This window comes from Rhinatrema bivittatum, chromosome 2 (assembly GCF_901001135.1).
Source record: "Rhinatrema bivittatum chromosome 2, aRhiBiv1.1, whole genome shotgun sequence".
Taxonomy (NCBI): Eukaryota; Metazoa; Chordata; class Amphibia; order Gymnophiona; family Rhinatrematidae; genus Rhinatrema; species Rhinatrema bivittatum.
In genome coordinates, this window is record NC_042616.1 from 406,469,775 (window position 1) to 406,497,103 (window position 27,329).

General features: G+C 44.2%; 1 protein-coding gene across 2 annotated transcripts in view; it reads left to right on the plus strand.

Annotated features, from left to right (window-relative positions):
- The first annotated feature begins 226 nt into the window (after nt 1-226).
- Nucleotides 227-27,329, plus strand: part of IL2RB (interleukin 2 receptor subunit beta) — a 100,806-nt gene continuing 73,703 nt past the window's right edge. The window contains exons 1-3 of one of the 2 annotated variants that reach the window (XM_029590064.1): nt 227-378; nt 736-982; nt 8,568-8,751. The gene's annotated coding sequence lies outside the window, so the exon portion shown is untranslated. Of the gene's footprint in view, nt 379-723; nt 983-8,567; nt 8,752-27,329 lie in introns of those variants that run through there. The other variant, XM_029590065.1, reaches the window with a different exon arrangement.

Here is a 27,329-nt window from a genome sequence, read left to right on the forward strand (position 1 = left end):
AGCAGGCAGGAAGTATCTGTGGGTTTTGCTTGACCTTTGCCAGCCTGCAGTCTCTTAAATTCACGGGTCTAAATAATGCTCTCCCCTCCCTCCACCATCTCAATTCTACATGATAAAATAAGACTAGCGGCAGTGGCTTCCGGCGTCAGAGGGAGATTAGAAACCAAAGAAACCTCTTTGATGGAAAGGTGACTAGCAGCTGCTGTTTTGCACTTTAGACTCTGCTTAAATTTGTATCAAGGAAGCTCTTATGAGGCTCCTGGTTTCTCTTCCCACAATGACCAGCAGCTCACCCAGGTCCATGCCAGGAGATGATGGTTTCCCATAAGATAAACTGAATAAGTGTGGATGAAGAGAAGAGAGACCTTATAGATGAAGGTAACAGAAGAGAAAACTTACAAAGAAAGATGATTTATTTAATTAGGCTTTTTTTTTTTTTTCCAGGGCTGGAAGGAGCACAGAGCAATGCTTTGATGTGTAATGTGAAGCACAGCTGGGGAAGTTTCACTTTGACGGGGCTTTCTCTAACTGCTTGAGAAGATATCTGTTTGCGTTGGTTCTCCTGGCCACTGCATTAGTTTCTGAATCTCTCACGCAACTGTTCTGTTTTGCTTCTCTGTGTCAGTCCGCAGTCCCTCTCTCCAAGCCGCTGTGCCTTTTACTCCCCCCCCCCCCCCATTTTCCTCTTTATCTTCATCTCCTGCTTTCTGACTCCTTCTTTCCCTCTGCATGCAGATCAGATTGGGTTTAACCCTTCCAGTCCTCTCATATACAGCCATTTAAGATTGCACCAGGGTCGTGATTTGGCATGATGACAGTCTCCAGAGGAGGCCAGACATGAGACCAGGATAGGAAAGGGGCTAAGAGCAATCAGACAGAGTATCCGGCTGCTGAAGACCCCCTTACGAATAGGAGAAGGATGCAAAGGCAGATGCACCAAAGAATGGAATGACTGGTCTGCTACCTCAAGGCATCTGCAGAGGTAAACTTTTCTGTGGGAATGTATTCTATAGATCAAAATAGGATTACTGATTGCTGTCCTATGGATAGCAAAACAATCACACTTTTTACTGTATTCTCCTCCCCCCCTCCCACTGCAGTGGACTATCAGTTTCATGCAAGTGCTGTCATTGGATTACCAGGGATGTGCCAATGTTTTTGCTAGGTCTTGTTATACATGTTCCAGCGCTGTGAAGGGATAGTTGTGGATATCCCAGGGCTCAGGATCTTTGAGCACAGGCTATGGCAGATAGAGAGTAGCAGAATGGGATATTGGTTTTCTTCTTCTTCTATTAGGTTTTAAACTAGTCTGATACAGACCACAGAGGGTCAGAATGTACTTGTATCAGACCTATTTTCCAAATGAAAGAAGCCTCATGAGATTACTGTGTGTGTGCTTTTGTGTGTCCAATGCTAATAACGTTTGTGTTAAATGCTCCAGCCACACCAAATTTCAGGACATATCAAGGGGACAAAGAGAATACTGACAGGAGTACTTTTTTTTTTTTTTTTTTTTTAGTGATCCAGCGTATGTGCAGACATGCAAGAACATTCCAGAAAATAGGCTTCATTAGTTCTGTTTGGAACTTCTCATTTCATATGAGATTTTCTTTTTTATCAATTGTTTGTAGTTTTTCAAATTTGTTTCTCTCCTGGCTGGCTTACAATCAGATTTCTCAGTCTCTGGGAATGATTGCAGGCAATGATGTTGCCTTTAAGATGTTTGTGCATATACTGAAGTACTGACTTTTCTTCTGTGGGTGTATTTTGTACTGGCTGTCTTAACTCTGCTGATTAGTTCTTGTCCTTGATTTTTGTTCTTCTTTTGAGCATACTGGTGCACTCATTATCTATCCTGAATCCCCCAGAGCTTTAACAGCATTAACATGAAAAATGTGATAAGGTACCATTGATATCCCAGCGCTGTGCAGTGTTGTTAAGATATGCTAAACTTCTGCAGTAAATTGTTTCCTATAATTATTTTACAAGCTGTCGTATCATTTTTAGCTGACAGAATTTTTTCAGTCTATCCAGAGCTACTTTTGGTTTTAAAATTGGGATAATACTGAAGCTGAATACACCTGGAGAGAATATAATTCCATCTGCAGTACATATTTTTACTAGTCAGCTTAGATTTAGCTGCAGCAAAAATGGGCTGTCCCTGGGGTGGAGATGGGTCGGGAAAAGAAAAATATGTGCGTAGATTTAATACGGGGACTTTTATATCCACATAACAAACTATCCAGGTAGTTTCCCTTTGAAAACGAGCTAAGAGGTATGCTGGTACAAAAGTAGCCCTGGACCTTGCACCCGCACGGGATAATCAAAATTGTCTCCCTAAAGCTTATGGAAGAGGATACAATGGTGTTATCAGGCAAAAAAGTGAAATAATATTGGGGGCAATATTTAGCCCTGTGCGGCTCGACTAAACAGCTGGATAATCCTATCCAGCTAACTCGCAGGGTATATTCAGTGGTGTGGTGGTCATGCGGCTGAATATACCCAAATATCTTGAAGTTAGCCAGATATGTTTAGGACAGGTCAGTGGCAAGACCAGAATTAGCCACATAAATTATTAGCAATTATAAACAAATTTTTGATATAGGGGAACAGTTCCATCCCCTTTGAGGAAAGGCTAGGGCTGTTCAGCTTGGAGAAGAGACAGCTGAGGGGGGATATGATAGAGGTCTTCAAAATCATGAGTGGTCTAGAACGGGTAAATGTGAATCAATTATTACTCTTTCAGATAAAAGAAGGACTAGGGGGCACTCCATGAAGTTAACATGTAGCACATTAAAACTAATCGTAGAAAATTCTTATTCACTCATCACACAGTTAAACTCTGGAATTTGTTGCCAGGGGATGTGGTTAGTGAAGTTAGTATGGCTGGATTTAAAAAAGGTTTGGATAAGTTCTTGGAGGAGAAGTCCATTACCTGCTATTAATCAAGTTGATTTAGGAAATAGCCACAGCTATTCCTGGCATCAGTATCATGGGATCTAGTGTTTGGATACTTGCCAGGTACTTGTAGCCTGAATTGGCTACTGTTGGAAACAGGATGCTGGGCTTGATGGACCCTTGGTCTGTCCCAGTATGGTAATTTCTTATGTTCTTAATGATATCTCTGTTATGACTGGTGTGTGTGTGGACCCTTGGCCCGAGGTGTGAGTTGACACAGCCTATAGGGAGGAGCCTCCCAGGTCCGCACTGTCAGGAGGCGAGGTGTTGGAGTGTAGGGAAGCTCTGTGCACAGTTGTAGGGAGAACCCCAGAGACCAGGAGGTGACTCCCGTAGGGTAGCAGACTGTAGACAGTCCTTGGAGATTCTGGTGAGAGAGGGTGCCAGGCAGATCAAGGGACAGTAGGCACCTGAACAGCTGAGCAGGAGATACTCCAATAGGACAGCCCTGAAGGGCAGAGCCGCAGCGTAGTAGGCGTAGACAGAAGTGTAGGCGAACCCACAGGGCAGTGAGCCCGAGCCCAAATCCAGCATCTCATGTAGACAGATACCTGGAGATCGGAGGGCAGCTGGCTGAGTAGTAGAGAAGCGGACCCAAGGAGCATGATAGCTGTCAATGGTAAAATATCCCGGATCAAGCCCCAAGGAGTGGGGAGGCTCAGGATGGTCTGAGAATAGGTGAGCACGGCCCGAGCAGTGGGGAGTGCAAACAGTCTTGAACAGTGGCGTAGCCAGAATTGATTTTTTGGATGGGCACAAGGTTAACATGGGTGGACTGTAGGCATGCAGGTCTACTAGTTGTTTTTTTACTGATAAATAATGCCATATACTGCACCCTAGAATGGCTTTCTAAGTAATTTGCAACAGCCATTATGCATCATGTATGAAACTTTAAAATAATTTACTTCAATTATTTCTAGCACTTACCAACATTAAAAATTCCTTATTAATCAGAATTTATTTTATATTTATTGCAGTTTATAAATGCACAAGTATAGAAAACAATCAGATCCAATCATGTAATAAAACAAAAATTAATGTATTCTTTCATGAACCATCTTTGCAGAAAACCAGAAATCTTCATAAATACAATAAAATATAATTAATCATCAGAACAGGTGCAGCACAAAGCTAGGGCAATTCACATTACAACTAACATGAAAAAAAAAATTCAAATTCTGGTGTCACCTCAGTAAAAAATAACCCTCCACTGCTATTTTGTAAAGTAACACAAACTTTTGCAAAGAAAGAGACATCTAGAACCTTGCCATACAGACACAGCACTGACTCTCAGGATTCAAATAACAGCAACCTTATGAAAAAGCAGCAATGCAAATACTACACCAGGTCCCATCACCTATGGGAATATCAGAACAAGCTGGACTACTACTACAGAGAAACTGCACACTAGCAGAAATACTGCATTTCTGTCACACACAGGCAAAACTGAGACTGACCCTTACCTAATATAGAAATAAGAGACTATAAATTAGAAACAGAAACATGCAGATAAAACCAAAATAGCCTGAGAAACTACAATTTCTGAACAGTGGAATACTTAAGAAAGAGCAAAATACAAAAATATAAGAAATACACATTCCCAAAGATGAGATATTTAAATTGCTCATAATAATAAGGCTAAAGTACAACAGATTATCAACAAAACAAATCACAGTGAATTACATTTTTTTGTATCATTAAGTAGACCTCATACATAGGTGGAGATGTGAATGCTATTCAGCCTAACGTTTTACACCAGTAGTATAATCATGGGTCAGAAATGAATTTTATATGCTTAGTGAGTCCAAAGTGAAAAGAATTCAAAGTTGATGTAGCATGACATTTCTCATTGTATTCAATGTTGCAGAATTTCTTAATGCATCATAGTAATGACAACATTCAATTTCTTAAGATAATGTAGGAATGTGAGGAAACGCATTACTTCCATGTTGGTGAAAATGCCACGAAAATCATCTCACATACATTTGGCTCCTTGATGAAGGCAGATGCCGAAACACGGTCTGTGTCGGGCTAGTACACCTCGAGCCTTGTAATATCTTTAACTCTCAGGCGTTTCTTCACATGCAAAAAAAGCTAAATAGCTACATTAGCTTAAGAAACTGAATGTTGTCAATACTCTGATGAGTTAAGAAATTCTGCAACAATAAATACAATGAGAAATGTCATGCTACATCAACTTTGAATTCTTTTCACTTTGGACTCACTAAGCATATAAAATTCTTTTCTGACCCATGATTATACTACTGGTGTAAAACGTTATGCAGAATAGCATTCACATCTACGCCTAAGTATGAGGTCTACTTAATGATACAAACATAATTCACGGTGATTTGTGGTACTTTAGCCTTCTTATTATTACGATTTTATACATGGTTACTACCTGTCCATAAATTTTGAGAGAGCGGTTGTGTTGCTTATATTTAAATTGCTGACATGTCAAAATAATTTTTTTTGTTACCTTTGTTGTCTGATCTTTGTATTTTTCTAATCAGTTGGTCCTGGTCTCTTTTTCCCATTTTTTCCCTTGTCGCTTATTTCCTAATTCCTTTTCAGTGTCTTTCTTCTATTACTGTCTTCTTCCCTTCCACACACACACACACATACACGCTTTCTCTCACAGACTCCCCCTCACACACTCACGCTCTGAAGAATAGGCCGAGCAGATAACCAAGAATTCCCAGATGCCTCTGCTGTAATGTGGCCTGTCAGAGGTGAATGAACTCTGAGAGACTTTCTGACTATCACAGATTCGAAGGATGTAGAAGATTTAGGAAACTTGTAAGTTCTGCACAGAAGGCCAGAAAAGCATCAATGACTGTTTGCACCACAATACAGAGATACTGGGTCCAGGCTGCAGGCTTTTGTCTTGCAGATGCCTATTTCAACTGACAGGAGCCAGGTAAATGAAGATGCCCCTGAGGGTGCAGCTTTAATTAAATCCTGGTGCCACAAAACGGAATTCATGCTGAGTTTCTATTCAAAAACCAGACTTGTTACCTGTTTACACAACAAAAGAATATCAAGAGAAGAACAGAAGAACAAAAGCCAGCAAAGCCATGATTGATAAAGGATGGTGGGAGGATATACAGGTTTAGTTGGTTAGGAATTCTCAGAATGGGGGGAGTGATCCTCACAAGCATTTCCTATACATGATAGATTGTCATGACAACAGCATAAGGTATCTTTGTAAAAAAGTCTTTGGGCAGTCACGTCATTCATTCTGGAAGCTTCGGGAATGTTGTATTTTGATTATATAAGTCAGGGCATGTCAGAGATTCACTGAGATGCAAGTTATTACTAATAGAGGGCAGTCATATTGCATCTCCCAGAACACTTGTCTTGGACTTTCTTATAAACAGCTGAATAAATTATATTTTAAAATCTTTTTCTGAATCGAAGTGTTCTGATTGCCCTGGCTTTGAGTCCAAAAAATTATACAGCTCTCACTCTCGTATGCCCTCCCCCCCACACACACAAGTTCACATTCTCTGCAGACACACATACAAGCTTTCACTTTCTCACCCCTCCCCAGGCTTATATTCTTATGCACACAAACAGACGCACATCCAGGCACCCATTCTCACCCACACACATAAACCCAGACTCCCATTCTCACCCACAAACCCATGCTCCCAGTCTCACCTACACACCCATGCTCCCAGTCTCACCCACACATACACATATTCAAGCTCCCAGTCTCACCCATACATACACACACATTTAAGGTCCCATTCTCATCCATACATACACACATTTAAGGTCCCATTCTCACCCACACATACACACATTCAAGCACCCATTCTTACTCACCTATTCAAGCTTCCATTCTCACCCACACACAAACCCAGGCTCCCATTCTCACCCACACATACACACATTCAAGCTCCCATTCACCCACATATTCAAGCTTCCATTCTCACCCACACACACACCCAGACTCCCATTCTCATCCACACATACACATTTAAGCACATGCACAGCTTCCGCTTCCTCCCCCCAAAGCAGGAAGAGCAGCTGGCCTCTCCTGCTACCACTGGCCTCCTGCTATCTTCAGGGTTGGGCTGTACGGCCCGCCGATCTTCCTGCTTCGGGGGGAGGAGGGGGAGGAAGCGTAAGTTGTGCGCTGCGCTTCCGCTCCCCCCCCAAACAGGAAGTTTGGCGGGCCATATGGCCCGAAGATAGCAGGAGGCCGGTGGCAGCAGGAGAGGCCAGCTGATCTTCTTGCTTTGGGGGGAGGAAGCAGAAGCTGTGCACGGCGCTTCCACTCCCCCCCCTGCAAACAGGAAGATCGGTTGGCCATACGGCCGCAGCAGCGCTTCCCCATGTGTGCAGTGATGGCGCGCGAGGCGTGGGTTCTCTTGTTCGCTGTCGCGGGGATGGGATCCCATGACAGCCTTGCAGTTCCAGTGCCAGTTGGGTGGGCCTGGGTCTAAGTTGGGTGGGCAGCTGCCCACCCGGCCCACCCATGGCTACGCCACAGATCTTGAATACTATGGTGCAACCCCAAGAAGCGAGGAAGGCCAGCTGAGGACTCACAAGTCACAAGAACCATGAGAAAGAGCAGGAAGCCAGATAAGATCCAAGAGGCGCTGGGCCAGCCTGAGGAGTGGGGTAGGCCAGGAAGCAAAATCCCCATAGAACGCACACTGACCCCTGAGGAGCGGGTGCCAGACAGTGTCCATGAAGCAGGTAGGAGCAGCGTCTCAGGAGCAAGAGGCAGGTATAGGACTTGTATGGAACTTGTTGCCAAGTCGGCTTGCTGGGGAGCTTAAATACAGGAGTCCAATGACATCATCAAACAGGGACACCCCCGAGGTTCCTGCCGTAGTGGCTTCAAAGGCGGGGCTTGTGACATGCGTGTGCACCTAGGAGTGCCTGACATCGGAGCAGGAAGTAATGGTGTCCATGCCTCCGCGAGGAGGCCCGGGGAACGCGGCGATGCAGGCAGGCCCGTGCAGCGAGCAGACTCGGGGAGGGTAGAAGTGTGGAACAAGCAGTGAGTACTTATGGTCGCAGCCATCTGCGACCGACAGGCATAACAGTTTCAAATTGTAACCATTCTAAAAACTGAACACGATTGCTAACAGCTAGCGGTAGTCTCAGTGGGGAAAATTTTTCAAACCAGCCCATATTGGTGTGACGTGCATGGCCTCTTTTAGCACACTCACTCTCTGTATTTTCTAACAGAAAGGTCCAGTTTTGAAAATTAGTGTAAAGTGGCTATGAACTTTGCACCTACTTTTTTCTGTGGGCTGACTTTGACTGGGAAATAGCGCTTGAAAATGTCAGGTATGTAGGGCTGTTTTACTCCACCAAACTGAACACACATCTCTTTAACCTAGCTAAACCCCATGCGCGCTTTTAGCTAGGCTGAGGGCAGATAATTTACAAACAGACCTTCTAACCAAGTAAATCGGTATCATGGGTGGCTCTGTCACTTTATGCGGCTTGTTATCAGGGTCATAGCTAACAAAATATTTCCAGGGCCTTCCTTCAAGGCCCTATCATGTTCGATCGATACATTTCTGTAACTATATACATTTACTTGTGTTCCTTTTTTCTCCTGTTTCTTTCCCCTGCCTCCCTAGGAGAACTACCAGGGTGACTGAATTCTGGAGTGGAAGCCTCTTTCTGATGTGGCGCCCTTCAATGCCCTTGAGGTGACAGAAAGGGTCGCCCATATCATTAGCAAGCCTTCCGACTTCAGAAGCATCAGGCCACAGCCTCCACTTCCCACCGGCCTCAGAAGATAGGAGAAACAAACCAGTCAAGGTAAGAGGCCTGCCACAGGTTTTATGTATTTAAAATCATTTTGACTATTCAAGTATTACATTAAGGGGGATTCATGTGAAAACTACCCAGACTGGTGCAAAATCCACAGATATCTTTTAACCACGAACTTCGCATTACTTTTCAAAGTGAAATTATGCAGATAACTTTGAAAATTACCTAGGACAATTACCTGCACACATTTATAATTGTTATTTTGTGCAGACAGTTCCTTCCCCCTCCCCCTCCCCCCCAAAAAAAGAAAATGATGTGTATATGTCTGAGATCCAAAAGTATGTGTATAAATCCAAACCCGCCCCTGGGAGCACCTCCCCCCTACTCTGGCTAATGTGATGCATATGGCTGCACTACACTCTGCAGTTCACCTGCTCACAGACAGGGCATTTTTCTGAAAGCGCATTTCTTCATGCAAAGCACTGTTTTTGCCCATGGCACTTACTTTTAAGATTACAATTACCTTCTCATATGTCATATCAAGGTTAAATTCAGCTGTTGCAGTTTACTTTGATTTGCATTTGAAGACTGGCAGCATATTTCAGTGTTTGGGGAAGAGGCACGGTCTTGTGGCAGCTCTGAACTTTCATTCCAGGGAATGAAAATCTGAGTCCTCTACCACTGACTCTCTCCAAACAATGTTGGGCAGGTCATTTTAGGCCTGTCTGACACGCATGAAATCTGATTTTTGTTGCGCAGAAATAGATGTTATAAAATAGCCCAGGGCTCGATGCACGTAAAAGTATCTGCATTCCCGATTTTGAGAATACTTTTACGCGCAATGAAACAATAGGTTTTCGGGGGGAGGGGAGGAGGTGGAGATGGGTCTTGTACACGTATTTAAAGACTTAAACATCTAAAGATATAAACCCTAAAGGAATGGTGAGATAGGGGAGATATGATAGAGACATTCCAATATCTCAAAGGTTTCCATGCACAGAAGGCGAGCCTTTTTCAATGGAAAAGATACTCTAGAATGAGGAGGTCATGCAATGAGGTTGAAAAGGGGCAGACTCAGGAGTAATCTTAGGACATATTTCTTTTTAGAGAGGGTAGTGATACATGGAACAACCTGCCAGTAGAAGTGGTGGAGACAAAAACCGTATCTGAATTCAAGAAAGCAAGGATACACACAAGGGATTGCTAAGAAAGTGATGAGAATTATGATGTTAAATTAATTGGGCGGACAGTCAGACTGGATGGATGGGCCATGTGGTCTATTTCTGCCCACATGTTTCTGTGTTTCTATGTTAATTTTTTCAGAAGCCTGTATATAAGTTCACCTGCACAAGTTATACTCTACAAAAACCAGACAAGACTTTGTGCAAGTTCTTTTGTGTGCAATAAGGGGCACTTACATGAACACCTACGCCAAGGCTCACGCCCATTGGCCGATTTTGCCGTGGAATTTCGTACCCTGGCATGTGAACTCGGGTGGCAAGAAGATAGCTTCCGCAGTATTTTCTTGGAAGGGCTGTCTACCTGAGTCAAGGACGAGATGGCAGCTCGAGAACAGCCTGAGGGCCTGGAAGCCCTAACCGACTTCACCGGCCACATTGGCGGCTGCATGAGCTACGACCTGTCCACAGTCCCGTGGTCTTGGCCCCGTCCTTCTCCCAACCTTTGGCGCCTCCATCTTCTGCCAAAGACATGTCACCTCTGGGAAAGGAGCCTATGCAGCTTGGCCACAGCTGACTCTCCCCCGAAGAGAGACAGCATCGGCGCACCTTGGGACTATGCTTGTACTATGCCAGTAAGGGTCACATGTTTGCCCAATGCCCCGAGAGACCGTGAAATGCCAAGCCTAGGTGTCAGTGGAGAGATGACCCTGGGCTGTGGCCACCCTGCTCCCCAATGTACCATTCCAGTGACGATTCTCCATGCTCATGGGGATTTTGGCACCTTGGCATTGATTGATTCTGGTGCTGGAGGAAATTTTATTATGATCCAGCTCATCCATCAACTAGGGCTGCCTACGCAGTCTTGGGAGCTCCCATTGACTATCTCATCTATTCATGGAGACCCCCTGCCCGGCAGGATCACCCATATGGCAGCTCTGGTAAATCTTTGCACAGGGATCCTTCATGAAGAGGAGTTTACGTTCCTCATCCTTGAAAAGACCATACACCCAGTGGTCCTGGGCTTACCATGGCTTCAGGAGCATTCCCCTTACATCGATTGGGGGACCTTACAGATAACCGCTTGGGGCCCCAAATGCCACCCATCCTGTCTGTCAAGAGTATCCTGGCCAGTTCTACCTGTAGCTACCACCGAACTGTCTCTGCCACCGCAGTATTCTGATTTTGGGGATGGCTTCTCCAAAGAAAAGGCGGAGACTTTACTGGAGCACCACCCCTTTGACTGTGCTATGACCTCCTTCCAGGCACGATTCCACCAAGGGGGTGAGTCTACCCCTTCTCCTCTCCTAAAACCAAAGACATGACGGAATACATCTGGGAAAACCTGGAAAGGGGTTAAATCCAACCCTCCACCTCACCGGCTTCTTTTGTGTCACAAAGAAGGACAGCTCCCTGTACCCCTGTAATAGACTTTTGAGGTCTGAACGCTGTCACCAAAAAGGACTGGTACCTGCTTCCTCTGATCCCAAAACTATGGTTTACAAGGGGCTTAACTCTTTACCAAACTAGACCTCAGAGGGGCCTATAATCTCGTCTGCATAAGACCCAGGGACGAGTGGACGACCACCTTTTAATACCAGGGACGGCCATTATGAATATCTAGTGATGCCTTTGGGCCTTTGTAATGTGCCAGCAGTCTTCCAACACTTAGGGGTAGATTTACAAAAAGCGCGATTTGGCGTACTTTTGTTGGCGCATCAGGCGCAAACAAAAGTACGCTGGATTTTAGTAGATACGCGCGTAGCCGCGCAAATCCTGGATCGGCGCGCGCAAGGCTACCGATTCCGTATAGCCGGCGTGCGCCGAGCCGCGCAGCCTACCTCCGTTCCCTCCCCTCACCTTCCCCTCCCTTCCCTTACCTAACCCACCCGCCTGGCCCTGTCTAAACCCCCCCTTACCTTTGTCGGGGGATTTACGCCTCCCGGAGGGAGACGTAAATCCCCGCGCGCCAGCGGGCCGCTAGCGCGCCGGGACGAGACCTGGGGGCGGGTCCGTAGGGCGTGGCCACGCCCCCGGACCGCCCCGGGCCGTAACCACGCCCCCGGACCCGCCCCCGAAACGCTACGCCCCGCCCCGAAAACGCCGCGCGGATCGGGCCCGCCCCCCTCGGAAAACCCCGGGACTTACATGAGTCCCGGAGCTCTGCGCGCGCCGGTAGGCCTATTGAACATAGGTGCACCGGCACGCAGGGCTCTTAAAATCCGCCCCTTAATGAATGAGGTATTTTGTGACATGCTCTACACCAGTGTTATCGTCTACCTCGATGATGTTCTAATATTTACCGAAGACATCCCATCACCGTGAGGTCCGATGGGTACTTCAATGCCTCCGTGATCACAGTCTATTTGCAAAACTAAAGAAATGTCTCTTCGAATGGGAACCTCTCTCGTTCCTGGGCTTCATTGTTTCTACTACCGGTTTCCACATGGACCCCGAGAAGGTCGCCAGTATCCAGAATTGGACCCAACCCTTAGGACTCCGAGCACTGCAGTGCTTCCTGGGGTTCTCCAATTTCTACCAACAATTCATCCCTAATTACTCTCGCATAGTGGCCCCACTCATTGCACTAACCAAGAAGGGGGCAGACGCCAAGAACTGGCCACCCAAAGCTACTACCGCCTTTGAGGAACTCAAGCTCGTCTTCTTGCAGGACATGTGCCATCATCATCCTGACCCTTCGCAGTAGAGGTCGATGCCTCTGACTCGGCCGTTGGAGTCTTATTAAGCCAGTACTTCACAAAGGGGACACTGCTGCCATGCTCCTACTTCTCTTGCAAGTTCACCATGGCCAAGAAAAACTACGGTATTGGTGACAAGGAACTTCTCGCCATCAAAATGGGGTTTGAGGAGTGGCAGCAATGGCTTGAGGGTGCACAGCACAGCATCACTGTCTTCACATACCATAAAAACCTTGAGAACGAGCCCAACAACTGAACCCTTGTCAGGCCCGGTGGGCTCTATTCTTTAGCCAGTTTGACTTTGTCCTCCACTACTGTCCTGCAGGCAAGAACGTGTGTGCCAATATGCTCTCCAAGATCTTTGACGCAGGGGACACCCCCATGAAGCCTGACCACATTATTGGCCCAGCAAGGGTACTCTTAGCACAACACAGACTATTCCACCAGGGAAAACTATGGTTCCTCTTTGTCTCAGGCAGAAAGTCCTAAGTTGGACCCACGACTCTCTCACTCCTGGACACCCTGGAAGAGTCCGCACCTTGGAGCTCTTGCAGCACTATTACTGGTGGCCACACATAGCATGGGACATCAAGGCTTTTGGCGCCCATTTTGCACCAGACAGAAACCCTTGGCGGGATGTTCCTGGGGCCTACTCCAGCCTCTACCTGTTCCCGAGGAGCCATAGACACACCTGTCAACAGACTTCATAATTGACCTACCCCTTTCGGATGGCCACCACGTCATCTGGGTAGTAGTCGACAGGTTTTCAAAGATGGTCCATTTCACTCCGCTTCCTAAGCTCCCTTCGGCTACGGAGCTCGCCAGACTCTTCGTCCAGCATGTCTTCCACCTCCACAGACTTCCAAAACATATCACCTCCGATTGCAGACTTCAATTCACACTGAACTACTGGCGCTTACTCTGCAAGAAGTTTGGGATTCATCTTTATTTCACCACTGCCTACCATCCTCAAGGCAATGGCCAAGCAGAGCACATTAACCGCACCCTGAAGGTATTCCCCTGCTCCTTTGTAAATGATGGACAGGATGACTGGCCCACTCTTCTCTCTTGGGCAGAGTTCTCCATCAATTCCCACACTCATTCTGTGATTGGCGCCTCTCCATTCTTAATTGTGTATGGGAGACAACCGATGCCACCGCTTCCTACCACACTTTCAGTTCCTTCTCCGGCAGTGCAGCTCTCCACCCAGCAGCTGTTGGCCCTCTGGACTCACACTCAAAGGAACCTCTGCAAATCAGGGGACCAAGCTAAGAGAACAGCCGACAAACACAGGAGACCAGTGCCTCTCTTCAACCCCAGGGACCGAGTGTGGCCAAGCACTTGCCACATCCGCCTGTGGGTGTCCTTGATGCAATTGGCTCCACAATATCTAGGTCCAGTTACCCACCATCTAAGACTCCCATCATCCTTGAAGATACATAATTCATGCCATTTGTCTCTCCTCAAACTGCTGGTATTGTCATGGTCTCACCGGAGACCCTCGGAACCTCAGCAGCTGGCAGCAGAGGAGGACCAAGTGAAGGAGATGTTAGACATAAGACGCCATCACAGACGATGGGAATATCTGATTGGTTGGGAGGGCTTCGGCCCCAATGAAAACATCTGGGAGCTGGCTGCCAATATACTAGATAACTTACCCCGGCAGTTCCATGCCTCCCATCTAGGAAAAAACAGACCTTCTAGGAGGAGGACTAGAATGGAGGTACTGTTAGGTGCCCTGGCCCTCAGGGAGTCAGGCCATGTCTCCTCATCTGCATGGGCAGGAAACCCACTCCAGAGTTCCCCTGCCGCTGCCGCATCCCAGTGCGGTTCGCCAACATTGCGGCCTGCTTGTGGCTCTCCTGATGCCGCTGCAATCCCCGGGCCCCTTAAGCACGTGTGCCTGGGCTCAATTTAAAGGGCCAATGGTGGGAAAGTTCCCTGCGGCCTGGGATGATAATGTTAGCAAGGCAGTTATAAATACCCTGCCTTGCCACCTCCTCCTTGCCTCGGCAACAGATCCTGTTCCTGGTGAGCGTATGTTGTCTGCATCCTGATCCCGCATTACTGTGATGCTCCTGCTCCAGTCCTAGTCATGTTCCAGCTCCTTGTTCCTGCTCCCTTAGATTGATCTTCTGGCTCTGACCCTGCTCATCTCCTGGTTTCTACTTGTCCGCTGCCTGCCCTGATCTTCAGCCTGGTCCATTGTTCCAGCTTATTCTCTGCCTGCCCAGCCTGTCCTCCATCTTGTATAGCCTGCTGCGTACCTCGACCCTTGGATCATCCAACCTGTTTACTGCCTGCCATCTGAGAGACCCACGACTAAGTCCTGCTGGCCCTGGCACCCAAAAGCTCAACCCATGGGGAACATGGGCTGATATAGGTGAAGGTCCTGTTGGGTTCTCTCTCTCGGAACCGCCTCCCAACGATGAGGACCACTAGGGGCCTCCCCTTGGTGGTGGCAACAACCTTGTCTCGGCTCAAGAGTCTACCTTCCTTAACCAAAATTTATTTGACTTGGTTATTGGCAAGTCACAAAACCATTATTAGCTATGTAGACTTGGGAAGGTCTACATAGCTTCTTGCTCATAGCCAGGCTCATAATCATGCCTGGGTATGAGCAAGAAGGACTGGATCTTATCTTTGGGATCCTGCAGAGTAATCATGACCTGGATTGACCACTGTTGGAAACAGGATGCTTGGCTTGTTGAACCTTTGGTCTGATCCAGTCTGGCACTTCTTTTGATCTTAGATTTTAAAACTATGTTAGGGGCATTTGGATCAGGTGAAATCTGTTTGGATCAAAGTGAGTGAGAATCATACCTGGGACACTGGGGTTAATAGAAAAGATTCAGATCTAATTGTGATTAGGTCACTAGTCTTTACATATATACAAATAGAAAAATATTAAAATGCCTTTCTTTAAATAATTGCACATGTAGAAATGGTCTAGCAGTGACTGAAGCACATCCTGGAGATTATGGTGCTTCAGCATGATAATCCTACAGCTCTTTCAGTTATCTTTTGTGTGCTCTTGGCCAGATCTGTTTATCACCCTGTGCTTTAGTGAGCCTAACCGTAATTGGGATGAAAGTATTTATGATATGCACTTTCATCAATAACATCTAAATTTAACCAGGGTAGGATAAATTAGATTTATCTGTTCTCTGTAAAGGGGCCTATGTACTAATGGGCATTTGCATTAATGTGGGCTAGCTAATGCCCATGTACATATAGCATGTATTAATGTGTGCTATTTAGATGTGCATTATCATTACTGCTGGTTGCCTGTCAGTAATGTTTTTGAATTTTAATTTAATGATTATGAATATATATATACACACACACTAAAGTTGCCCCTCATCAGTGGAAGTTTGATTCCTTACTAGAATCTCTTCCTCCTGAGGTCACAAGAGAATTAAGAGAGTAAGAAAGAGTGTACTTTGAAGACTGGTGAAAAGTTAAAATCTCAGTTTTATTCAAAATTCATTCAAAGAATTTGCTATATATGAAACAGGCTCTGTGAGTACAGGAAATCCTCCTTCCCTCAGTAAGATTCATTGGCATGCCTCCTCAAATGATATTGATTATATCAAATTTTTGTTATTTTGTTGTACTAGAAGAAATCATAAAGCAATGATAAAACAAAACATATGGCTCTCAAACTATTAACATACTTTGGGGAAGGGAGTATACTGCACTGACCACACTGTATCATATTCCCTAATCTCACTTCTGTTTTCTCCAACTATATTTTTAGATAAGGGGGAGAAGATATAAGATATGTACTTTTTATTATATTAATAATATATCAGATGTATTTATCACCTTCCAAAGAATCTCAAAGCGATTTACAACTAAAAAATTAATTTAAAATACAAAACAATAAAATAACTTATATATTTAATAAATATCTATACTAATCACCAATCACAACCTCACAAATAAATCGTGTAAGATAGCCAGCAGATCAGAATCCAACCCACCTCCCATTACACTTCATAGATTACCAATCATATCAACCATATACTTGAGAAAATAACCATAACTTCTGAGAAACACCCCAGATCCTCAATTCTTATGGTAAAGAATTCTGAGTCTTAGGAGCAACCACCCTAAAAAGTAAAATTAAAGACCCTCGCACGAATGCACAATGCGCACGTTTGCTGGTGCGCGTGCACATTGATGCGCCAATTTTATAACATATGCACATATATGCCATCTCGAGTGCATAAGTGGGGGGAATTTTAGTAGGTATGCGCAGCGAGGCAATAGGCCTTTTTCCCAGTTTGCTCCTAGTTCGCCCCAGTAAAGGAGAGGACTTCCTAAACTCCCCCCTAGCTAGCTTGACTCCCTTTTACTCTATTAGCCACGAGCCTTAAAATCCCGCTGACTAGCCTCATTTTTTTGTTACACAGCTTACACGCTGTCCTTAGCAGAAGTAAAGTTACACAGTAGGGGAAACTGGTGCACGCTTTTGTGTATAACTACTTATGCACTGAATTAATGGTGCAATCCTGGCCTGCCCCTTTTACAAAAAACTTTTTTATGCATGCACTGGGAGATAAGGGCTAGATTTTAAAAAAATAGGCGCGTGCATCCATGTGTGTGCGCTACCCAGCGCACACACATGGGTACGTGATTTTATAACATGCGCGCGCATGTTATAAAATCCCAGGCAACGCCCTCAAGGGGGAGGTTGAATAAAGCTAAATCTCGCAGCGACGAGATTGGGGCTCCCCTACTTCCCTCCCAGTCCACTCCAATTTAGGAGTGGACTGGGAGGGAACTTTCCTACCCCTTACCCTAACTTCCCTTCCCCTCTCCTCCCCACCTTCTAAAACCCATTTTTTATTTTTTTTTTACCTTTTTGTTTCGCAAGTTACTTCAGAGCCCGACGTGAAGTAACTTGTGTGTGAGGCTCCGGGACAGCAAAGAATGGCGCTGTCCCGAACCGCCCCCGGGCCTGCTCCTTGCAGAAAGGCTGGCATCTATGCTTGTACCAGCCTTTACGCGCATGGCTGGGCCTTTTTGAAAATAGGTTCGGCACGTGCAAGGCCTAGCCAGGCGTGAAAAGGCCAGATTTTACGCGCAGGGAGTATTTAAAATCCGGCCTTTAGTGTGTGGCCATGGGCCTTTAAAAATCCATTTGGCATGTGCAGGCGCAAGTTGCGCACAGATCTCCCAATTTTGGTGTGCGCAAGCCTTTAAAAATCAACCAGAATATGTTGAGTTGAGACCAATACTTTTCCAGCTTAATTTCTCTAAATGTTGGAACTACCAAAAGCTCCAGTTGAGAAAAAGAAAGCAAATGGCTTGGAGCATATTTCTCAGTTTTCCTCACAAGGTACTGAGGTGCCTGATGATGCAAGGCCTGGAACAATATTAACAGCTTAAACAGAATGCAATATTGAATCGGGAGGCAACTAAGCTCCCGAAGCATTGGTGAGACTTGGTTATACATTTTAAGATCCCCAGTCAGTCTAGCTGCTGTATTCCAAATAGATTACATTTGAGAAAGTAATCTCTTTGGAAGCTCCAGATTCAGAAACATCACATTACAGTAGTTCAATCTTGAAATAACTAGGGCCTGGACAATTGGTTCTGAAGACTTGCTGAGAAAGATAGTAATGAATTTCTCGAATCACTCTCAGATGATATGTAGACCTGACTACCATAGAAATATAATCAGGCATTAGTAAATCAGCTTCAAGCCAAACCCCCCAAATCACGATCCATCCTATTGGATGTTTGCCTTTGAGCAAGCAGTGTAATTGAAAAATCCGGCTTTAAATCAAGCTACCCAAACCATAAAATTTTGGATTAAGCTTAAAACAATTTCCTAAGCATCACTTAGAAATCTTAGTATTGTTCCAACCTACAGAAGCATTTTTTACCATAATTTGATGAAATTGAACCATTTCTTGCCCTTCCAAACTCCTAAAAACACAACTACTCACGTCCACGTTTATTTGTTGTTGCAGTGTGGTCACTTCATTCCTCAAGTGCAAATTCCATATACTGAGCAAACTCATGACAATAAAATAATTGACAAAGGTAATTATTAAGCCAACAGAGGCCCTTTTTGGAGCAGTCAGTGTGTATTCAAGATAGCAAACAATTACTTTGGCCTATTATTAGATGCTTCCAGCTTCTTAGTGCTATCTTTTTTTTAGCTTCTTTAATTATCTTTGCAAACAATTGTAACCCCCCTCTCTGGCGGAGGGTCCCTGATGCAAGGGCTCCAGCAACATGCCAGGGCTGTCTTTACTCTCCAGGATCTCTTTCATTCTCATACACCAAGCCCTGGGGGCCAGAGTTTTCTGGCGAGGAGGAGGTCTAACCCTCCGCGGCCCTAGGTGCTGTGGTGGGGGTAACCAGGCTGCACAGTCACTCTCAGTCTTTATCAATAATCACAGTGAAGGGGTTATTTGATCCAAAAGTGGACACTTGAATAAAAGGCTCAGCGTGCAAAGGTGATGTTCAAATAATACAAAGATTTACTTAAGCTTGAAAAACATAATATTCAGGCAATGAGTCCCACAATCAAAAACAAGATAAGAAACATATCAATGAAAGGAAGTGTTTCTCTGTGCATAATGCCTCTTTAGATGACTCTCCTTTTCTCAGCTGCCTCCTGGTCCAAAATGCCTTCCCGTTTAAGGGTAGGTAAGTTCTCCAACTCATGCCAGAGGTGATGGAAAAACTGTCCCAGCTTCAGAAACAGATGGAAACTCTAAAGTATTTATTAAAGTTCTCAAAATCCCTACTCTGCCAACCACCTTGCTGTTAACTGGACACAAGATGCAAAAACAGGGATCCAGCACTTCCTCTCAGTCAGAAGCTAATCCAAAATATCTAAAATCCTCTCAAACTTCTCAAAACCTCTAGATTCCAAAAATATCTTTGCATGACTAGGGCCTTGGGGACCTACTCAACTTTTTTCCTACACAGTAAGATCCTGGGATGATCTCCTTACTTTCTACCACCAACCCTCTGAATATCTCTTTCCCTCTGAATCTCTGCATATACTCAGTGGCAATTTATACCCCTGAGACCCATCCCAAAAAGAGAATGGCCCAAAAGCTAGGTGTAACATTTGGCACCCATGGCCGGCCACACTCAACCTGGATGCTGCTGTCTCTCCCCAACACTGCCTGGATCTCAGCGCGGCAGGAATTTCACCATCTTCTCTTCCTCCGGCCACACTATGCTGCTCCCTAGGGCATGCACGTGCACAACAGATGAGCCTTCATAGGCCCCATGGCGGGAAATCCTCAGCAGCACTGATTGATGACATCAGTGCTGGCTGAGGATTTCCAGTTGTGCTCCCAGCTGAGGATTCCCAGCTGTGCTCCCAATCTCTGCCTCAGCAACAGGTCCCTCTTCCTTGAAATACATGTTGCTTTGTATCCTATGCCTTGCCTTGTTCTGCCTTGCCTTGCCTGTCTGCCCTGCCTGTGTCCCTGTTCCCCTGTGTCTTGTCTGACCATCTCTGCCTGTCATCTGCCTGCCTGCCGTCTCTGCCTACCACCTGGTACAGACACTGGTTCCCCCTTGTACTCTGCCTGCCCCGACGTTGGCTTGTTCCTGGATCCTGTCTTCTCTCACTGCCAGCCCTGACCACTGCCCATGCCTGGATTCTCTCTGACTGCTCCTTAAGGAACGCACGCCTAAGCCCTGCCAGCCCCTAGTGAAGCTCCAGCTCCAGTCCCAGTAAGGGCTGACTGCCAGCTGTCAGCATGGTCTTGGCAGGCTTCCCTGTTAGGTTGCATCAACCATGTCACAGTCACATCCGAGATACTAGGGAGGTGCAGGATATGTATAGAGCGAACTACCTACAAAAAATCCCATAAAGGTCATTGAGAAAAATATTTGTGCAGATTCTAATCCCTGCTTCACAATGATTCCTGAACCCTATATTGTAATAAAAAAAACTGCATATGTTAGCTCTGTACACCAGGTCCTCTCAGCTCTCCACGTGCTGTTTTAAACTTCTCAAATCCTCAGAGGATCAAGAAGCCATTTTTTTTCCCTTTGGCTAATAATCTCAACTTCACAGGAGCCATTCTGTCTAAAACTGATCTCATTTCTTTCTCCCAATGGGAGGCCAGTTCAGACACTTCAGCATTATAGTAGTGTTCTGCAAGTGGATCCATTAAAGAATTACATTCTGTGACTGCAAGAAGGTCTTGAAAATGATGTTCATATAATCAGTCTTATTATTGCCTAAAATCATAGGCAATGATCGAGAAAAGAAATTGTAGTATGGTCCTATTGAGGTACACTAGAAATAGAAATGTTATTCACATTGAAACAACAACAAAAAACTTTGGTCCAAAATATATCTTTTGGAATGAGTAGGGGTATTAATCATCTGTAGGTACTCCAAAGATCTCATACCATTCACAGAAAATGAGGTCAACTCACCATCGGATAAATCAAAATGAAGATTGAAATCCTCCTTAATAATCATATCAGATAAAGCCAAGGGAATCCTCAGCTATAAGGGAGAGGAAGTCCTCTACCTGAGAATTGCCAATGCCTGGGGCAAAAGATCAACAGTGCATCTAACTTCACTGGGGAGTTTTATTCATAACAATAAACTTTCAACTTCTGGAAGCTGCCGAATATATTCAAATGAGTGGACTGAATCTTATCCCTTAATATCTTTTCTTCCCTTTCCTTAAACTATATTCATAATAATAACCAGGAGGGCACAGACCATTACAAGCCACTATATCTGACTCTGCTAACCAGGTCTTAGTAATCCCAAATAAATCTAGTTTATTAACCATAACTAAGTCATAGATAGTAAATGCTATACTGAACACATTTTCATCAAAGAACCAACCAGATCAACAGGAAGAATCCTATATAAACCTGTACATAATATAGGGACAGGGAGAAAATTCACACTATTTGTTGGAAGGATAGGCCCCCATCACCTAACAATCCTATCCTTTCTAATCCTTCTCCTCCCTATCAATACAGGGATAGCTTGGTGAATCCCCAGTCACCACACATCAACCTCTCTAACTGTTGACAGAACATTTCCCAAAATCTTTTTAACCATCACTAATTCCCAAATGCTTAAGAAAAAAAGGATTGCTAGACCCTGTCCATGGGTAGAAACAGTCCCAATCAGTACAACATCCAACATTATATTTAAATATCAATCTTATCATTCTAAAAATCTATAAATGTGTGCTCCTTTTCCTTTTTTTTTTTCCAATAGATCTCCTCGACCTTTAGATACAATGGTTACATGATTACTATTATGATAGCTTATATATAAGGCTTTTATTCTTTAAATTAATGGAACAATAATATTGTTCTGCAAGTCTCAGGAGGAAGAAAACACAATATGCAAACAACTCTGCATTTTATAGATGTTAAGGCAAAAGAGGAAACAGAGTTTCTTAACAGCTGTGAAGGGAGAGAGATATAGCTGATTATATAGCTTGTGGGCATTCATTCCACCAAAGTGGAACCAGCAGGGAGAAGAAACTTATTCTGTGGACTGAGTGCATCATGGTCTCTAGGAGATAAGAGTTATTTAGAATTGGCAGTATGACTTATTTATTTGCTTTTCTATACCGACATTCGATTTGGCATATCACATCGGTTTACATAAAACATGATGTCATAAGGCAAGCCAAATTGTGACATAGTACATTGAAACATAGTAGAATTAATTTAACTCGGAACATATAACTTATAACTTGCTTATAATGACACGGTGTATTGTAACAGAATAATTAACTTGGTAATTATATATGGTTAACGAGTTAACTTAAAAGTAAAATATACTGAAAAAAAAAAACAACGTTATTAACAGGGTGTGTTTTGATTGACTTATGTACAGTGACAGGGAAGGGGGATGGCAGGGCCTGAGGGCGGGGGAGGAATTTATCTGGCGGATAGGTGGAATAAGGAGACAGTTATTTATCTGGAGGAAAAGCTTTCCGGAAGAGCCAGGTTTTGAGACTTTAGCAGGACACAGCAGCCCAGAGAATCGGATTGCTGCAGACCATGCCAAAGCTGCAAATGAGTCTAGCAGGTGAAGTTTGACTTAGCCAAATGGGCTTTCTGGTGCATGCATGGCACCACTAAGACAGGTGAGGGATAACAAGGGCATGGCTAATGAGTTTATATGCTTCAATGATGAGAAACGGTTTAACCTTGGAAATACTATGCTAATGAACCTGTATGATATGGCAGCGATGGACACATGAAGTTTCAGTGTTAAGTGACGGTCTGGGTTAATAACGCCTTGATTTTTGACCATGTACATCACCAAGCATGACTTTGGTGGAGAAGAAAATTCAGAGAAAGAAAAATTAAACTTGGCAGCCTTCCATTTGAAGGCATGGATAATCAGTCAGACAGAGCATACAGAAAAAAACTCTCTGCCCACCAGGTAACGTGCAATATTTCAAGAATGTTCACAGTGAGTAGTAGTAACACTCTTTCTGTATGAAATTACTTTTTTTTTTTTTTTTTACTATTGAGTAATTTATTTTCACTTTAAGCCCATCTCCTGCAATTGTATTAAGCTGCTTGGAACTGCATCGTTAGCAAGTTATAAAATATTCTCCCAGTCACTGGATCTCTAGTGATGTAATATTTGTGACAAGATAGCCAAAAACAACAAGGACCAGACAGATCCAGTGACTGGGAGGTAATTTGTAACTCTCATGTTAACAAGACTGCTCCCTGAGGCTCAAGGGAATTGGAAGAAGCAGCATAAATCATTAAAAGTTAATGACTTCGTTTATATTTTTAATTGGTGCAGGGTGAGTAGCCATGTGCCCTTCTGAAATATTGCAAGATATTTGACAATTATGGTTTTCTTTTGAAAAATTATGCAAGAATGGAATCAGTTAGGTAAGGAGAAGAGCAAGAATTCTGGTTAACATCTGAACAGATGAATCATTCGACAGTCTGCAGGAAGAGATCACGGCGCTCAGCGACTGGGGGCAGATTGAGAAAAGAAGATGGCAGAGAACAAACTCATTATAGTAATTATTTTTCCCAGACTTTGTTGCAAAAGTAAGATTTAGACAATAGAGTCAGTTTTACATTAAGAGACAGAGAAATGTCTGTGTGTAAAGCAATGCCACAACAAATCCAAACTTACAATAGAGCATTATACAGACATCAAAATTGCTGGTGCTACAGCAATCAAGTCTAGCTATAAGCACATATTAAACTTTCCTTTCTTTCTTCAAGTAAGTAAGCATTCTTAACTTTCAATTATGGTATTTTCATGCATTGGCTAGAAAAAAACAATGTTAACGAAAGCAAAACTGGCTGCTTGATATAGCAGCACTTTGTATCACAGTAAAAACCATTTACATCCAGCCTTTCCATTTATTCCAGTCTATACTCATTGCTAAGGATTTATTTAAGGTGCCAGTGGTAGAAATCTAAGCACGTTTTGGGCAGCACTCCTTATCTGAGACAGTTTTTTGTTTGTCTTCCTTATTGGTTTTCAATCTCTACCATACTACATAGATGAACATGCAAGTTCCTCTACTTAAATCAACATTTAGCCCTTCCCATCCCCCATGTCTTGCTACCAAATTTTGTAATGCTCTAAATTACAACCAAAACCAGTCATGCTATAGCTCAAAAAGGTAGTGAGTAGGGTTGCCAACCGGCTCTGGATTTTCAGGACAGGTTGATCTGGTCTCTGCTTTACTCCATTGCATGCTGGGACTTATTCTGATTTACCTATTGCATTCCCTCAGAAAATCAAGACTATAAATACCCACGTGCAGGATATTAAAACCAGGACCGGATCAACCTGTCCTGAAAATCCGGAGCTGTTGGCAATCCTGGTAGTGAGGCTTCTGCCCACCAGCACTGATCTTGTTAGTTTCTTGAGAGTTGTAACTTGCTAGTTCTAACATGGCTAGGGACGCTAACTGGCTTACCCCATTGCAAGCATGTATTCTTGCTTTTCTAAGGAGCTGCAATAGGCAAGTCAGAACTACAAGTCCCTGCATACAATGGGGGTAAAACCATGACTGTATCAATCTGTCCCGAAAATCTGGAGCTAGTTGGCAACTCTAGACATGGCTACCCCCATACATAATCTATGGTGTACTAGATCCTGCTTCCTTTATCTGCCTCTGGTATTTTCCTTAGCACCTCTCTCCTTGCAGCTATTCTCAAGACACTTTTGAATTCTAAGAACAGCAATGGAATTCAAAAGGGTGTTGGACAAATACAGAGGATCCCGAGTGGCTAGGGAATGGAAATGAAGACACGGAGTAACTTATGTTAAAACTGAAGTTTACATTTCTGCATGGGAGTACCTGCACGGAGCAGCAGTTATTATCCCTAACAAAAGGCACAGGAGTAACTTTCATGGTGCAGTAATCATTATCCTAAGCAACTGCTGAGCAGATTGGAAGAACCATTTTGGTCTTTACCTGCCATCATTAACTATATTACTAAGGATGGCTTATTTGCAATACTGTTCCTGCCATTGCCTCCTATATCTGTCCCAAGTGATCTGCAATTCTGTCACAGTTTTAGTTTCTACCACCTCAGCTGGTAGATTATTCCAGGTGTTCATTAGTAATTTTTTGCTAGATCACCGAACCCTGGAATCTTTTTGAACGTACTTCCTTTTGTCTATTTGGAAAAGTGAAAGATGGAGGTCATCACTGTTCTCTGGCCCCTGGCTCCGATCTGGTTCCTTTACCTCGGCAAGCATCTATCGCCCATCTCAGTAAAGAATCATGTACTCATGTTTCCTCTGAGCCAAGTGTGGCTAATGAGGGGAAGTGTAAAAGTCCAAGCTGCCATTTCACACCAGGAATAAAATAAAATAAGGAATAGAGAGAGCATAATGGGTTTGTTAGCTGGAACTGCTGCCTAAGTTGTTTAAAATAAGAATGTTTGAGCAGCACTGCTGCGGCAGAACAGTTTTGTTTCTTGAACGCCCACTGATGGTCTGTAAGCGCATGTTTCTGAGGCTTTCTCCTGCTGTGGTACTTTTCCCTCTCTTTGTCTTGTTGTTTTCTGTTTGTGTCTCTGTCATTCTTTAGTCTTTCTTCCTTTCCATGTTCTAATGATGGGGGGAGGGGATGAGAATGAATGATCCCGAAAGAGGGAGTGTTGCTGCCTGATCAAAGAAGAAAAAAATGACTGCTTGCTGCAGTCTTGGTGCTGCGGCGGCACCGCAAACTCAGGAGTAAGGGAGCATAGTGATGTCATCGTCAGCATTGCCACAACTTAGCCAGGTGTCTCTTTCAGCTGGCCCAGGGAAGAGTCGCTTCCACTTTGATGGGCTTAGGAAAGGGGCCTGGGAAATGCAGCTGCTTTCACTGCAGCAGGCCCGGGCATGTGAGTATTCTGCAACCTATCAAGAGCTGCTATCCTCAGGCCACAGCACGGGAGGAGGGCCTGCTCCCACCAGGTCCCTCCTGAGGAAGAGAGATCACAGCCACAGCCTGCCCAGGGGAAATAATTGGTGCTGCAGGGGAAGAGAATGGGTAGAGAGGCCAGAGAAAGGGTAGATATGGAGGGGAGTTAGAATAAAGGCAAAAAAAAAAAAGTAAGCAAAATAAAACATGATAAAATAAAAAGATAAGCAAACAGAAAAAAAAAAAAAGCAAAAAATAGGAACAAATTGTGAAAACAGTAATGGGATAGAGTTTTCCCCAGCTTCTAAAAAGCTGGGGTTTGGCACCTAAGTTTTTGAAAAATATTTTACCACTTACCATTTGTCTTACCATGTCTTACCATGTCTAACCATGTGTCTCTCTCTGGATCTGGATCTGATTCAGTATGGAGTGTGTTTGTCTATGTGGGATCTCTGTGTCTCAGTGTGTGGTGTGATCTGCCTGCCTGTCTCTCCCTGTGTATGGGTGTAGCATGTCTGCCTATGTTTGTCTATCTGGGTGTGGGTGTCTGAGCCTCTCTGTGTCCTGAGTGCCTTGTGTCTCTGTCTCTCTGTGTCTGTCTAGACATGAAGTATTTGTTTCTCTCTGTGTCTGGGTTGTCTACCTGCCTCTCTATCCATGTGGGTACGGAGTGCTTGCGTCTCTGTATCCATGCTTGTGTATCCATGTTTGCTTCCTCTTTTTTCAGCAACTTGAAGAGAAACAAAATGAGGACTTTGAGCCACTGGTTGGCAGTATGGCTCCCTATTGGCTTGGTAACTGGTTCAAGAGCTGATTGGTTGGCAAGAGAATTAGACACCAGGCCAGGAAACCAGGATACCCTTCATATGTGTGTGTATGTGTGTGTGAGAAACTCAATTTTTGGGGGCCCCAGCCAATTGAATGGATGGAAGGGGGCAGCCACAGCTCAAACGTTTTTCTCACTCCTTTTGTAATAAACTCAACCCCTGCCCTTAGGTTGATTCGGTGCTCCAGTAGTCAGGAATCCCCAGTATGAACACAAATATGTGGATTTTCTTTATTATTTAGTTAAATCATTGAAATAGAAATTAGACTAGGAAATTAACAAAGAATATTAATTGTCATCTGGCAGAATCTTTCAGATGTCCGGAGGACAGGGCTTTCCAAACCTGTTCTAGTGACTCCAGCCAATTGGCTTTTCAGAATATCCAGAATGACTATGCATTAGATAAATGTGCATATACTGATTTTCCATTATATGCATCGCTATTTCATGCATATTCATTGTAAACATCTTAAAAACCCATCTAGCAATCAAGCCGCCAGAACTGCTTTGGAAGCCCTGTCATAGGGTCTTTTCCTAGTCC